Here is a 15,834-nt window from a genome sequence, read left to right as displayed (position 1 = left end):
AATACTGACTCACCCCCCTCTCAGTATTATCTATTTCTAACAATTGGTATCAGAGCTTGGTTATTTAGAAGAAGCTTAACATCTTGAATAAGATCCCTATGGATATGGAATAGTTGAAGAAGAATCTTGAAGAAGTACTTGAATAGATTGATCTCCTTACTAATGAAAGAGATGGCCTTAAAGACAAATACAAGGATGCAAAAGCCTATATTGGTGAATTAAAGAAAAAAATAGATGACCTCAAGTAGAAAGGACCTAATAATCAAACTAGTGATTATGACATTGAAGATCTAAAGAAAGAAAATGAGATCCTAAAACATGAGTTAAATATAGTTGAACTTAAGCTGAGTCTTAATAAAAATGGAGGAAATAATGACTCTGAAATTAAAGCTAAAAATGCAAATCTGAGGTCTTAGTTAAGAAAGGTAACATTTGAATTGAAATCTATTAAGATAGAGTATACAAAATTAGAAAAATAAAACACCATTGTGAAAGGTGAGTTGGTACAAACCAAACAACAACTTGATAAATTATATATCAGCAGTGATAAGATTGAAGAACAAATATGTGCACAAAGACCCAGTTATGACAAGACTAGACTTGGATTCTTTCTTGGCCAATCCACCAAGAAAACTATTGAGAGAAAAGAATTTGATACTCCTAAAAGAAATAAGGATCTAAGCAAGACAAATGATACACCCAAGGACAAAAAGGATGTCACTCATTCTGAGAAAGATAAAGAATCTAATAAAGATATGGACAACAAAAGAAAGGAATCTTGTGCCTAGTGTGATGAACCTAAAGACACTAAAGTTGACTACAAAGATAAGTCCTTAAAACCTATTTCAAAGTTTTATTGCCATAATTGTCATGGATATGGTCATTACGCAGTAGATTGTATGAAACCTAAATTTAATAGTAATGCAAATAATAAGATATATAGGAATACTAACCATGTAGGAAACAAAAGAAGATCTCACAATAATAAAAGTGGAGAAAGAAGACAAATTGTTTGCTATAGATGCAACAATCTTGGACACATTGCAAGGAATTATAGAGCACCTGAAAACCAACTAAATGAATAGAAAAGAAATGTACCTATATGTCAGTTGTGAAATAACTTTGGACACACTATAAAGTTTTGCAGAATGGACAAAAGAGACCTAAACAAGAATCAGAATTATAGAAGGAATAGTAGAAGAAATGATATGAAGGAGCAGACAAATGAATTAAAGGAAACATTTATCAAGGCAAGGAAACCAGGATGCTCCCATATAGAAGATATACCTAACAAGAAAATGAAGTCACTTATTGTTTGTGACTCCTCTTACCAAAATTAAGCATTCTTAATGAAACAGAGTATTAGTTATCGATAACTGATGTTAGAGTAAGTATTAAAGGTTGCATAGTTGTTTAGGATGTAATAGACATTGAAAGAATTCTATAGTAAAGTGTGCATTTCCTGATAAGATCAGGATAAGGATATGTAAGAAGATTAATCTCTTTGTTGCATAGAGATACTACACTGAACTAGTGGCAAGCATGCATTTAATGTGAAGTATAGATTACGAAAGATTTAAAGGACAAAAATTGATTTGCATACATCATTTTCTTGTGCAAAGTCTAAATGCAAGATTGAAGCAAGATTTGGAGAATTAAAGAAGCCTACAATTACACGAAGTCACCAAAAACCCTAATACATGAAATTAAGGTATTTTTTAAATTGTTAAGCATAATATTTTAGAAATGGCAAGGAAAGTAGTTTATAATGTGAGCAATAGACCTAGATACAATTTCAAGAAACACTCATTTGTTTCTTTGCTTGATGACCCTATTAGAGCATTTTTGCAAGTTTGAAAAAATATTCTTCACATAGAGGATATAAGAGGATATATTCATTGCAAGATTGAAAGCATAGGTAACTCAAAGATTCATAAAGAATTGGAGAGAATGTGTAGCAATGACTTGTCATTGAAACCTGAACATAGATACCTAGAATGACTTAACCTAGTTAAGCATATGTTCTACACAGATTTTGACAATAACGAATGGACAAGGATAATTTTGAGCAGAGTGCATGATAATTTACTATGGTTGGGATATTCTATCATATGTATTGATAATGACCTAATTAACAAGGTTACAAGTTTAAGAAATGAAGCATGCAATCCAACAAACATTAAGAGTGTGCGCAAGATAGTTGAGATGAATCTCAATACATATTTTGATGGTAGAAACATGAAAGTCAACACCATTCAAGATGATGGAGTGAGACTCATTTGTAATATTTTGGGATATAAGTACAATCATGGATCTAGGATAGATTTAATACATGCAAGATTTCTTAATGCAGCTTACTTGGCAGTAAGAGGTGAAGAAGTTAATATGTGTGACATCATCCGAACACAGTTGCTAGATAACATATCTAGAATCAAGAAATCAAGGAGTGCAGTCTTTAGATTTGAATCCCTATTGACACATATATTTTTCTATGCTACTAAGAAGTTCCCTAGAATAAAAAATTGGAATGAAAATGAGTACACAATGTAGTTAATCACTCAAGTATATAGATCAAGACTTGAAACAATCAGAGACAGTGATATTGATAGAATAATGAAATCTTTCTCGAGCTGAAATGAAGCAAAGGTATAGGACACCTCTTGTGCTAGTAGAGAAGTATAAGGATGAATTATGTTTCATGGTTGAGATAGATTTCACATGTATGGAGGTAGTAGTTCCTTGGGTAAAGTTCATTGAACCTATGGGATATGATATGATTAAGGAATTAATCGAAGGGTATGCATAGATAATCCTTCATTCTAAAGTTGATTCTAATTGTCCTAGATGAGGCACATACATTGAGAAGATGATAGAAGTCAAAACCAACAAAATATTGAAGGATTCCAAGAAAAAGGTTGATAAGGTGATTGATTCCATTTTGAAGGAATCGAGAATGTCTAGAAAGGAATTTGATGAGGTGAAGGGGATAACCATGGAAATGAAGGCCAGTGGTCAATCTGAGCTATTGACCCCTACACCCATTGCAGTAGTAGGACCTATTGAAGAGGTCACAATTGGTCAAACAAGTGCACAGACACCTAATGTGCCCTATGTAGTAGTTTCTCAATAGTAACCTCCAAGGAAACTAGTAAAGACTGAAGAAGCATCACCTACAAGAAACTGTACAAGGCCTCAATAGACCAAAACCCCTCCTAAAAGGAGAGTGAAGGAGACTACAAGTAGCTGAAGCAAAAAGAGAAGAACCTTGCAGATTAGCTCTTTTGATTTTGAAGAAGAAACTAGTGATAGATTAGTAGAGCTAGCTGATCAAGAAGCTAAGACATTGGTAGGAAAAAAAGCATGGAAGCCAAAGGTAGAAAATCTTAACATGAAAATCATTAATGACAATAATTTTGTACAGTTAAATAAATACTATGATTTGTATAATAATATGGATAAGAGATAGCTAAAAAATGTTGTAGTTAGAAACATGATTCTTAAAGATAAGAGATTTGATAGTATAAGAGGTTAGATACCCAAAGACTTGTATAATAGATTGAGAAATAGAAAAAGCAAAGTAATAGAGGAAGACAAACAAATAAGAATGAATATGGTGAGAAAGTTATGTTTTATAAGTAATGAGGAAGAAATATCAATTATTTTAAGAGGTATAGCACCTTTGTTAAGGAATAAAAAGAGATCTATTCTCCTCATGGGAGGAAATTATGAAGAAGTTAATAAGGAAACTCAAGAGGCTATAGTCATATTTATGTCCACTATGCCTAAGGAAAGTGCATAGCCAGAGAAGGAAAGCCAGATACCTAAGGGAAGTGTGTAGCCAAAAAAGGCAAGCTCAATGGTAGAAAAGAGTGCGTAGCCTAAGAAGGAAAGCACCATGACAGAGAAAAGTGTGCAAAAAAAGAAGGCAAGTCCTGTGCCCAGAGAATCTGAGGAGTGTGTGCAGACATAGGAAGCTAGTCCTACAACATGCAATCCTCCTCACAGTTTTGAACCAACAGCTACACCAAGTTCAAGTGGTTCACCACATATTACCTTTGGCTGTGAATCTATGCAAATAGATAACACCAAGGTGATAATTGACAAAATAGAGGACTTTTTAAGGATTTTGGTGCCAACATTGTTGGCAGTATTGTGGATTATAGCACCTCATCTGATGAAGCAAAAGATCAGGAGCCAAAGGAAGTAGAAGCACCTTCTATGAAAAAAATTGAGCCTAGTAGTGAAGTAGCTACTTCAAATGTACCCTTGACACCAGCATCAGTAACATCTTCCACACCACTTACCCAAGTAGTAGCAACAATAGTAGCAATTCAATATGGTGAAGAAGATGAAGTGAAGAATCTCATATCTTCTTTGATCAAATTTCTTGAGAAGAAGAAATTAGTCAAGTCAATTGAGAAGACTTTGACTTCAATTTTGGACAGAATGGAGAAAGTAGTGAGCTCTATTGACACCCTTGTAGATATTCAACAAGGCACAACAATTTTGTGTAAAGCTTTTGATGATGAGTTCACAAGACTCACAAATGTGGCTACAATTCAAGCACAAATAGAGCATGATGGTAAATTGCTTAATACCATGTGCACAAATATGAGAAATGATATAGAAAATTTTAATATATGTATTAAATCATTAAGGAAGTGAATAGAGGAAGGAAAATAGGCTTATGCTAAGTGCAACTTGGCATATAATTATCTTCAAGAATTTGATGATCAGATCAAAGAGAAGGTAACTAAGCTTCAGATGGTTTCTAACAACTTTTTGAAGTAGAATCAAAAGATATACACCATTGAGCCCTCAATATAGACACTTCATGATAGCATAAGGGATTTGTAAATAGAAAAAGAGAAAGCACTGAAGAGATTCACTCTTCTAAGACAACACTTGTTCCCACAAGTAACATTGCTAGAGAATCAATTGAAGGAATGCTTGTTAGCAAAATCTTCATGTGACAAGTTTGTGGTTACAGACTTGAACATGGTAGAGTTAGCCATACATGCTTTATGTGTGCTTATCAGTGTATCTAAAACACTAAAAGAAAGTTGGAAGAAACACTTTGTGCAGTTAAAAACCAACTTCAGTGATTGCTTTTCCAAGTTCTGATGTAGCTACCAAGTTTTTGATAGTCTCTTTTTAATACCTTTGTCATTGATGTCAAAGGGGGGATATATGGAAAATTGTAATTGTAATTGTTAGGGGGAGCAATAAGTTGTAATAGGAGTTATAAGGGATGTAACTTTTTCATAACATGAATACAATGTTCTTAACTATGTTATGGTTATTTGTTTTGTTTGGTATGACAAAATGTTTGGGACTTAGCCATTTTTTCCAAAATGTTTCCATCAATGCCAAAGGGGGAGATTGTTGGCAATATGTCCCATAAATCAAATAAGGTAAGTACTATGGTTGTCATTTATGGAAACATATTTGTTTTGCAGATTAGTCATGTTCATTGGTGAAGCAAATTTGTCTAAGTATTAGACAACATCACAACAACATGACAAATTTGATGATAGTAGAATATTCCCTTGGAATATTCTTTTACACAATTAAAAAGAGGTGTATGATATCATACTGATGATGTATACTAGTGTGCATATCTGTACAATTAACCGAGTCCAAGTTATGAAGGAATTTGTAATGCAGTAATGATACTGTGCAGAACATAGCATATAAGCAGAATGTGTTAAATGACTTGATTTATTATTTTTAATTACCAATTCTTAATGAGCCAATTCTAATGATGTTATGTGAGCTAACTAAGGAAGAATTTACCAATATGTTTGGTATAATTAAAGAACTTCATTTGCAAATTTAGTGTGAAGAGAAGTGAACAAGTGATAAAGATATGATCAACGATTATGAACTTGATATGATCTTGTGAAATGAGAGAAAAAGTGGATGCGATATTATGATATATGATGTGAATCATTGTTATGGAAGATATGATGCAGATTGATATGTGCATAGTTGCTCTTGTATGAAGAATTGTAAGTCAGAAGATTTGTGAAGTGCAACAAGTATCTCAAAATTGTATGTATACTTATTTCCTAAAGATCTTATTGTATAGTTGCATGTTAGGGTAGTGGGCTCTTCTTGCACACATTTGTATATGATCCACCAACTCCTAACATGGTTGAAGCAACTCCTAATAGGGTTGAGGCTTCTAACAATGCCTAGTCTCCTAATAGGGACTCAAGACACTATATATTCTTCATAGAATCCTAATAGGGTCAATATCCTTAACCAGATTCTTTATATAGTGAATCATCTAGTGAGCTTCATCCCCACCAGGGTTTTCCCTTGGCTAGGGTTTCCCTAGTTAACAAAATATGGTGTTATGATCTTTTTTTGTGTATGGTTTTTTATACTATTTAGCATTATTAGTTTACTTTCTTATGCATGTAGTAAAGTAATAAATAATATCCAATTGTGGGCAAAAAGATTGAATATACTAATTCACCCCACCTGTCAATATTATCTATTTCTAACATGTACTAGACACCGAAGATATCAAGGAAAATTTGAAAGAAATTGAGGAAGAGAAAAGGCTAATAGAAGTTGAAAATTAGAAGATAGAGGAAGCCAAGCAACAATTTCTTAAGGAAGATAGAAAAAGAAAGGAAGATGAAGATAAGAGAAGGATTGTAGAAGAAGTAAAGAAAAAGAAAATAGAGAAGGAAGAAAAGAAAAGATCAGAAGAGAAGATAGAAAGAGAGGAAAAGGAAAAGAAAGAAGAGGAAGAGAGGAAAGCTAAGGAAGCAACAAAGAAATAGAAGGAAGATGAGACTAAACCATCTAGTTCATCTACTCTGCTCTCTTTTGCAAGTTTGGCTACAAATGATGATGATCAAATTGATATGATTTCATCTTTGTCTAAACTTTTATAGAAGAATAAGATAGTTAAGAGTTTGTAGAGATCACTAATGGAAGTGATTGATAGATTGCATAGTACTTTGACAGTACAACATATTGAGTCAGATCCTAAACTAAGAGCATAGGTAGTGCTAAAGTCTTTTGATGAAGAGTTTACTAATTTTTTGAATGTTGCAGAGGCAAAGGCTCAAATTTCCCATGATGCTAACCTGTTTAGCACCATCTTCCAAAACATCAAGAACAACTTAGTCAATCTTGATACATGCATAAAAGAACTTCAAAAATTTCAGTAGGAAGGGAAATCTTTGTATGTTAAGTGAACCTTATCATACAAAATAACTAAGGATTTGGATAGTTAGATAGAGGCAAAGATGAATGAGCTAGAGGCTTTATCTAGCCTAATCCAACACCCATCTAGTAAAGTTGATATTGTGAGTCAAGTTGCCAATGTTCACAACAATATTAGGAAACTAGAACTTCAGAAAGAGAAGATATTAAGAAGAACATATGATTTCAGAGAATCCATTGCTTTGAAGTTATAATTTTTTGAGAAGCAACTAGAAGAATGTGTCAAGGCCAAGGACACATATACAAACTTTTTGTATTTAGATATCAATATAGTTGAGATTGCATCATATGCATAATGTGCAATTCTCACATCATTAGAGTCTACCAAAGAGACATGGAAAAAAGGCATAAATAGCCTAAAGATTATTTTTGATGATTGTATGAATTAATATTAGCATAAGGGAAAACATCAATTTCATCAATTTTTGATAGTTTTGGACTGAATATTGACATTTTGACCTTTTTCATTGATGTGAAAGGGGGAGAGATTCATGTGAAAATTGTATACATGTCATTGTTGGGAAAGATACAAAGGGGAGAGATACATGTGTAGTATGAAGCTTATTGTAAGGGGGAGCATATGTAAAAACTTAACTACTAGATGTAAGGTTGTATTTACTTTTGTTTTTGTCACTTAGCCAAATTTCCCTATTTTGTTACCATCAATGCTAAAGGGGGAGATTATTGAAAATTCACTAATATTGATATGTAATTGTTGTCAGTAATGGCAATACATGATCTACATGTTGACAATGTATTGTTTTGTTTATAGCATGTTGTAGACGTCATATTATGTTAAGAGAAGTTACATGGAGATAGTATACATGTTGGTGATGATGTGTACAAATCAAAATTTTGTACAAATTGTACGAAACAAATCTAATCATGTTTTGATGAAGCAAGATAGTAGAATTGAAGGAAATAATTGTTTTGATTGCAAAATAAGTACTTGTCCAATTAGGGCTGACATCATAGATGGTTACTCTAACTTGAAAAAGTGAATTGTAGTCATAGTTGACCCAACAATATTTTATGTAAAGGCATGGTATTTATGCAAAGGACTTATTGTGATAAGAAGCATGTAATCTTGGTGTATTAGTGCAATCTTGTAAGATTGCATAGTGAGCAAACTTTTGTGAAAGTGATATATGCAAAGTCTTATCTGGTGATCTGAGATTGAGTTGAAGATCAAAGATCAAACAAGGAAGGAAAATAATAGTAAATTACTTTTTTGAGTAGTGAGCTCTTCTTGTAGTTGAAATTACATGTTTGGTAGTGGGATCTTCTTACATACATTATACTACAACTCCTAACAGGGATTGAAAGTCTCCTAATAGGGACTAGTTATACTAAATTTTCTTATTGACTCCTAATAGGGTCCATCTTCTAACAAGGAACATATATATCAATATATTATCTAGTGGGTATCATCCCCACTAGGGTTTCCCCTAGCTAGGGTTTCCCTAGTTAACAAAATATGGTGTCATGAGTTATCTTTGTGTATTGTTATTATTACTATTCAACATTACTTTATTCCTTTGTTATACATGGTTTACAGTAAGTAATAATATCTAGTTGGTGACTAAATTTTGTAGATTATTGATTCACCCCCCTAGTAATCCCTATTTCTAATAGTGCCTTCTTCAACAGTAACCAAGAGTTAAACCAAGATCTACATAACATAAAAAATGAAGCTCCTATTCAGTTGAACACCATGCTATTAGAATCATATGACTATTCACAAATTTTTGGAGTAGGGGACATGGCCAAAAAAGATTTTTTCTTCCTATTTAACTAAGAATTTGACCTTGAACCCGCTAAAATGCTTACCTTTTATAATGATAATCAAAACACTTATAACTTACACGACCAAAGAGAACCCATGACTGATAGAATTCCCCTTGGATTATATCCTATGCTACTAGATCTAGGGGTGAATAATAATATGGTACCAGTGAGAGTACCACAAGGTTAGGCCAAGGGGAATGTACCTAACATATTAAAAAATCCCACCTGGTGAACAAAGAAATATAGTGTCATTGAAGAGTTGAAAAGAATGAAGGCTAATATCTTAATGAATGACATATTGTAGAGTTTCCCTAGTCAAAGAGAATAATTATTAAAAACACTTGACCATACAAAGACAACACATGTCCTTAATTCCCAAAAGAAGGTGTCATTACAAGCTAACACTTCCAAGGCTATGTCTACTATGTATAAGGATAAGGCCAAAGTTCCTCCTTTTTTTGCTTAGTCTCATAAGCTTTGGAAAGAATCTTCACAACTTACTTATTAATTTTGGATCTTCCTTTAATGTCATGCCATTTTCAATATTTGAAAAGTTGGGAGTCACTCCACAATCCACAACTTGAGTATTTTTTCAACTAGAAAAGATAGAAGTGAAGGTCACTAGAGTGTTAAAGGATGTCCACATACAACTAACCACATATCCTCAAATCTAGGACATCATCAATATACATGTGATGGACATACTAGAAACCTATGGCCTTCTACTAAGAAGAAAATGGATCAAGTGTTTGAGGGATGGTTCTTGACTGATTTCACCCAATTATGGATTCCTTGGAAAGTGTTAAATAATCATATCAAGATTGATTTTGAACCCAAACTAAAGTCAATGATAACAAATTATAATGCCCCTAATGAAGTAGCATTCCTTCAATCAGACTTGGGATCCTATAAAATATTGTCTTTTGACATGGCCTCAACCAAATAAAAAGAAGAGTCAGCTATAAAGACACCAAATTCTACCCCAAAGGAGGAAACTATAACACAATTGATTAATAGCATGATGTAAAATTTACAAAATTTGGGGGAAGATGCTGATCCAACCATATTACTCCTCCCAAGATTCTATGGGTTGCACTACACCAATCATTTGGAGTTCAAATTGCATAACTGCCAAGAAGAAATTGCTCAAGTTATGACTTAGTTCATGAATCCTATGCCAAAAAAAGCTCTAGGCAAAGAATCCATTAATAAATATAGTGACATACATGACCTTGAAGTTAAAAATAAGAATCTTGAGAGAGAAGTTGAGGCAGCCTCTGACATCCCACATAATGGTATTCCATTAGACAAGAAATCTCTACTTTCTCCCTTGACAAAGATGACTAAAATGAAAAAAACCCTTCATGAAAGGTTATTGATGGACTTTAGTTGCTTCTCTTCTTGAGCCCCAAATTTCCAAAATCACATATTTAATTAAAGAAATAAAAGGTAATTGAAAGTGACTCCATATGTATAACACACGAAAACATGCAATGGGTCCCCAAGAAACATTCTTTTAAAGACCAAATAAAAGATTTTTATTTTTTTTAAAAGCATAAGATAAAAGAACCCAAGGTGAAACCAATATGGACACTCAGATTTGATAGTTTCAAATGTAAGCTTAGAGCTAGAATAGGTATTGAACTACTAAATCATAGAGGAAAGTCTTTCTATGTTGCATATTGTTTGTAATTTAGATGTACTAACAATGCTATGGAATTCAAAGCCTTGATTTGAGGGCTCCTCTTTGCATTAGAAAAGGGTTTCAAGGCCCTTATGGAAGGAAACTCTCAATTGGGGATCCAAACAATTAAATCAATTCACTCATGTAATGAAAAAAGACTGCTAGCCTATCAAAAGAGAGTTTGGAATTTGATTAAAGACATTGAGGCATTGAATATCAAATCTATCACAAGGAAGAAGAAGGTGGTGGCTGATAGACTTGTAATTTCAGCTAGTGCATTGCAACCCATTGAGAGAATTTTTAAAAAAAAGATTCTCAATGGAACTTATTGCTGATCCATCTATCCTTGATTATATCACTAACTTCTAGGTCTATCAAGATGATCAACACATTCTAGAATTTATTATGTTCAATGGTCTATTCAAAGGACAAGATATTGATGACACATCATATGATAAAACTAAAAGAGATGAATTAGAAGATGAAGATGGGATCATAAATCTTAAAACTAATTCTATTCCTTAGGGGATGGTAGAATTGGAACAAATATTTGACATAAATCAATCAACATGGAGTAAGAGGATCAATGAAGAAAAGGGGAACAAAGAATGTGATTCTTATAACCTAGGTATAGAAGATGATCCTAAGATGGTCATAATAGGTAAGGCTTGTAAAACCCAAAAGAGGGAAGAAATGCTCCAATTAATCAAAAAGTATAAATATGGCATAGCTTGGAGTTACAATGAGCTCAAGACATATGATCCCAACATCATCACTCATAACATGATTTGAATCTTTTTGTCAATTCAGGGTACAATACCAAAGGAAGATTTAATGGTATTGTAAACACATAATAAACATTATGTAGAATTCAATTTACTCATATTACTAAATAGAATTTCATAAAATTATGGAAAATCTCATAAGTGAGATGTATTCCTACAAATCAACCAAATTTGGACAAACTCGCGGAGGAGTTATGTGTCCAAGCTCGTAAAACTTGGGCTATCTCATGAATGAGATGTATGCCTATGAACTCTATAGGAGTTGGGAAATCTCATGGTTGAGATGTCTACCCATGAATGTCATATATAATATCTAAATACAAATTGGCAATCTCAGCAAAAGAGATGTATGTCCATATCCTTCTCTCTTGTTTAATTTGACTTGAGCCTCTTTATACATCTTCATGGAAGTTGAAAGGTCACTTTATCTAAATCTTCATTAGAAATTGAATGGATAATTCCAAATTGAAGAGTCATTAGAAATAATATAATATGCATGTTCAATTCTGATCATTCCTCCTCTCTTATGAGGCAATGGTCCCCATTGTCTAATCACCTTCTACAACCTGCTTGAATAGTTTTCCCAATGGTATTGATTCATCCTTGCACTATATCTCCATGACTAATTTCTATAGAAGTTTTTCTCAATATAGTATAAATTAACCTAATCTTGATTTTTGGATGGATATCTATTTTATAAGTATTGGAAAACAATATTCCTGCAACTCTTTAGAAGATTAAAGAGATTACTACAAATTCCTTGAAGTCATCCTAATATGATGATCTTCTCCACTCCTGCCCTTCCATTCATAGAACTTCTTCAATACTATAAGCCAATTAGCGATAAGTCTATGTTCAAGCTAAAAGTATAAAGCCTAAAAGTCACCAACAAAAATGAAAATAGAGTGCATAGGTGAATTTTGGAGTGGAGCCAACCAGTTTGGCACCCTAAGAGCTTGTTGAATCTTCTCCAACTACTAGGGGTACCATCCTAGGTGATCTTGAAAGTTGAAGTGTTATGTGATCAGGAAGATCAATAGATGAAGGTGACTCTACTCTCTTTATCATTGCAAAGGTATGCAATGCCAAGTTTTCCTTGGCCCAATGCATGTTCTACATATGGCCCTTGGTGCTTAAACTTCCATCATGAACTTATTATTGAGTTTTTGTGACTCTTTCGATCCTCCTTTCATAATAACTTGTGACCACATCTATTATCTCCACATTTTAAGGAGACTATTCAAAATAAGTGCTCATGGAGGCTTTTTTATCCTTTAGTTGATCATCATGGCAGCTACCCATACCCTTTCACATTTTTTGCTAATGTTATTCAGAGGAAAATTAAGTTGTAGTATGATGAGCTCATCCACTCCCATGTGGTGAAGTTTCTTACGCTTGCATAGGTTGGGTGCTTCACCAACTACTTGGTGGAGGAAAAATTTGCATTACAATAGAAGTCTGAAACCACTCAACACAAATTCACAATTGCAAAGTCACTTTTAGGGAAGACAGATAAATCTATATAGGATCGACTTTTTTTGTGGCCTTGAATGCAATTTCTTTGGACTTTTTAGCCATTTCTACAATAATTTCTTGAGAAAATTTGGTGGCTTCTTCAGTGAGTTCTTGTGATTTTTATTTTTTTCTTCCTATGTGAAATCCCTAGCCTTTTGAAACCACAAATACATCCTAAATGAAACTCTACATCAATATGGGCACTACGCTATTACTATGCCACTGATTTTGAAAAGATTATCTAAAGAAAAGATTTAAGAAATGTACTTGAACAACCATACATTTCAAGAACTCTTCTTCGCTATCATTATTTTATTGACCTCTATGCTGCTTTTCATGCTAAATCATCACCTCCTTAGCTAATCCATCTTCTAGTTCAAGATCTCTGCGGACTTTCCATTTTTTCAATGCATTCTTTTTTGAATTTCTATAGTCCGTGGGTCCCTACCTTGTAATCTAAGATTTCCTGATGCAACTAAGATGATTGAACCTAGCTTTGATACCACTAATCTGAATCATTTTGTCATTTTAGAGGACAATACCAAAGGAAGATTTAATGGTATTGTAAACACATAATAAACAATATCTAGAATTCAATTTACTCATAATATTAAATATAATTTCATACAATTATGGAAAATCTTTTAAGTAAGATGTATGCCTACAAATCAACCAAATTTGGACAAACTTGTGGAGGAGTTGTGTGTCTGAGCTCATAAAATTTGGGCTATCCCATGAATGAGATGTATTCTTATGAACACTATAGGAGTTGGGTAATCTTGTGTTTGAGATGTCTGCACATGAACTCCATATATAAGATCTAAATACAAATTGGAAATATCAACAAATGAGATGTATGTCCATATCCTTCTCCCTTGTTGAATTTGACTTGAGCCTCTTTATACATCTTCATGGAAGTTGAAAGGTCACTTTATCTACATCTTCATTATAAATTGAATGGATAATTCTAAATTGAAGAGTCATTAGAAATAATATAATATGCATGTTAAATTTTGATCATAACATCACTCTGAAGCTAGATGCTAAACCTTGTTCATGAGTGAAAAAGCCAGGTGAATCCCATCATTGAGCCTTTGATAATAAAAGAAGTTCATAAGTTTCTAGATGCCAAGATCATTTTCTTGATTTGATACTCAACCTAGGTTGCAAATTTGGTCTATGTAAGGAAAAATTCTAGGGAAATTTGTCTTTGTGCAGATTTTTGGAACTCAAACCAGGCATTCCAAAAGGATAACTACCTACTTCATTCACTTAACAAGGTCTTACAAATTATAAATGGATTGAAGATTATGTCTTTCTTGGATGGATATTTAGGATATAACCAAGTGATGGTAGATGAGGAAAATAGGTGAAAAGCAACATTCACCACCAAATAGGGGACATTTTCTTATAGGAGAATGCCCTTTGTCTTGATTAATGTAGGAGCCATATTTCAAAGGGAAATGGATGAGGCATTTAAACGATAATGAACAAATACATAGTTATTTATACAAAAAACCTTACAGTCTTTTCAAAAGAAACAAAAACTCATATTACAAACTTAAATAATATTTTCAATCAATGTCAGAAGTATGGTATTATCCCTTAACCCAAAAAAATGCTCATTCAAGGTTACTAAAGGTAGGCTTCTAGGTGACATCATTTATGAAGAAGGCATCTCAATCAACCTTGAGAGGGCATAAACCATCTTGAAATTTCTTCCTCCTCAGAGTCATAAAGAACTTAAGTCCTTTTTGAAGAATATTAACTTCTCACATTAATTCATCAACAACTTTATAGAGATAGTTCACCCCCTCAACAAATTACTAAAGAAAGGAGCAAAAATTGATTGGTTCCCTGAAGTCAAGAAGTCTTTTGAAGAGATCAAAGTGGCCATTTCCACTATCTTAGTACTCATGAGTTTGAATTACTAGTTTCCTTTCAAGGTCTATTATTTTTCTTCAGAACACTCATGTGTAGGAATCCTCATATAGAAGAAAGATAAAGAAGATGAAAGACCTAATACCTTTATGTGTTTCCCACTTAAAAATGTATAATTAAACTATCCCAATCTAGAAAATAAATCATTCACAATCAAGAAGTTTCACTACTAAATACTAAGGATAAAATTATATGCTATTATACCAGATCCTACAGTCAAATCATGACTAATGCAAAATGAGTTAGAGCAAAGAAGAGTAAAATGGATGGCCATCCTACAAGAGTTTGATTTAGAAATTCATCCAATGAAACTAGTGAGAGGAAAAGGATCAATGAAGATGATATCTAACAATGGAGAACAAATCATGGTGTCTCAAGTAGACAATAATGAAGGGATAATCACATACGTCTTATACTAGGATATTGTATTCTACCTCTTGCAAAATCAATACCCTCAATGGATGAACAATTCCCAATGTAGAGGACTGAAAATAAAATGTGAGTCCTACATGCTTCAAGATAGGAAATCCACAAGAAAACTACAAAGGAATTTAGTTGAAGTTTTTGAATTGAGAAGAAGTGAGAGAAGTACTAGAAAAATATCATGATAAACATGACACTAGACATAGATCAGTAGAGGCTATGATCCATCAGATCCTAAGATAAAGATACTTTTGGATGACTATTTTCAAAGACACATTTAAGAATGTACGTTCTTGCCACATTTTCCAAATAAGTGCCAATAGGGAAAGAAACCCTACCATGCCATTGTAGCCAATATTCAAAATTAATCCCTTTTCCAAGTGAGGACTAGATTTTATTGGGCCTAAAAATCCACCCTCATCAATAAGACATATGTTTATTCTAATATCAACA

This window comes from Cupressus sempervirens, chromosome 11 (genome assembly GCF_028749045.1).
Source record: "Cupressus sempervirens isolate cs-2001-9-10 chromosome 11, ASM2874904v1, whole genome shotgun sequence".
Lineage (NCBI taxonomy): Eukaryota > Viridiplantae > Streptophyta > Pinopsida > Cupressales > Cupressaceae > Cupressus > Cupressus sempervirens.
This window is presented reverse-complemented; position numbering follows the sequence as displayed.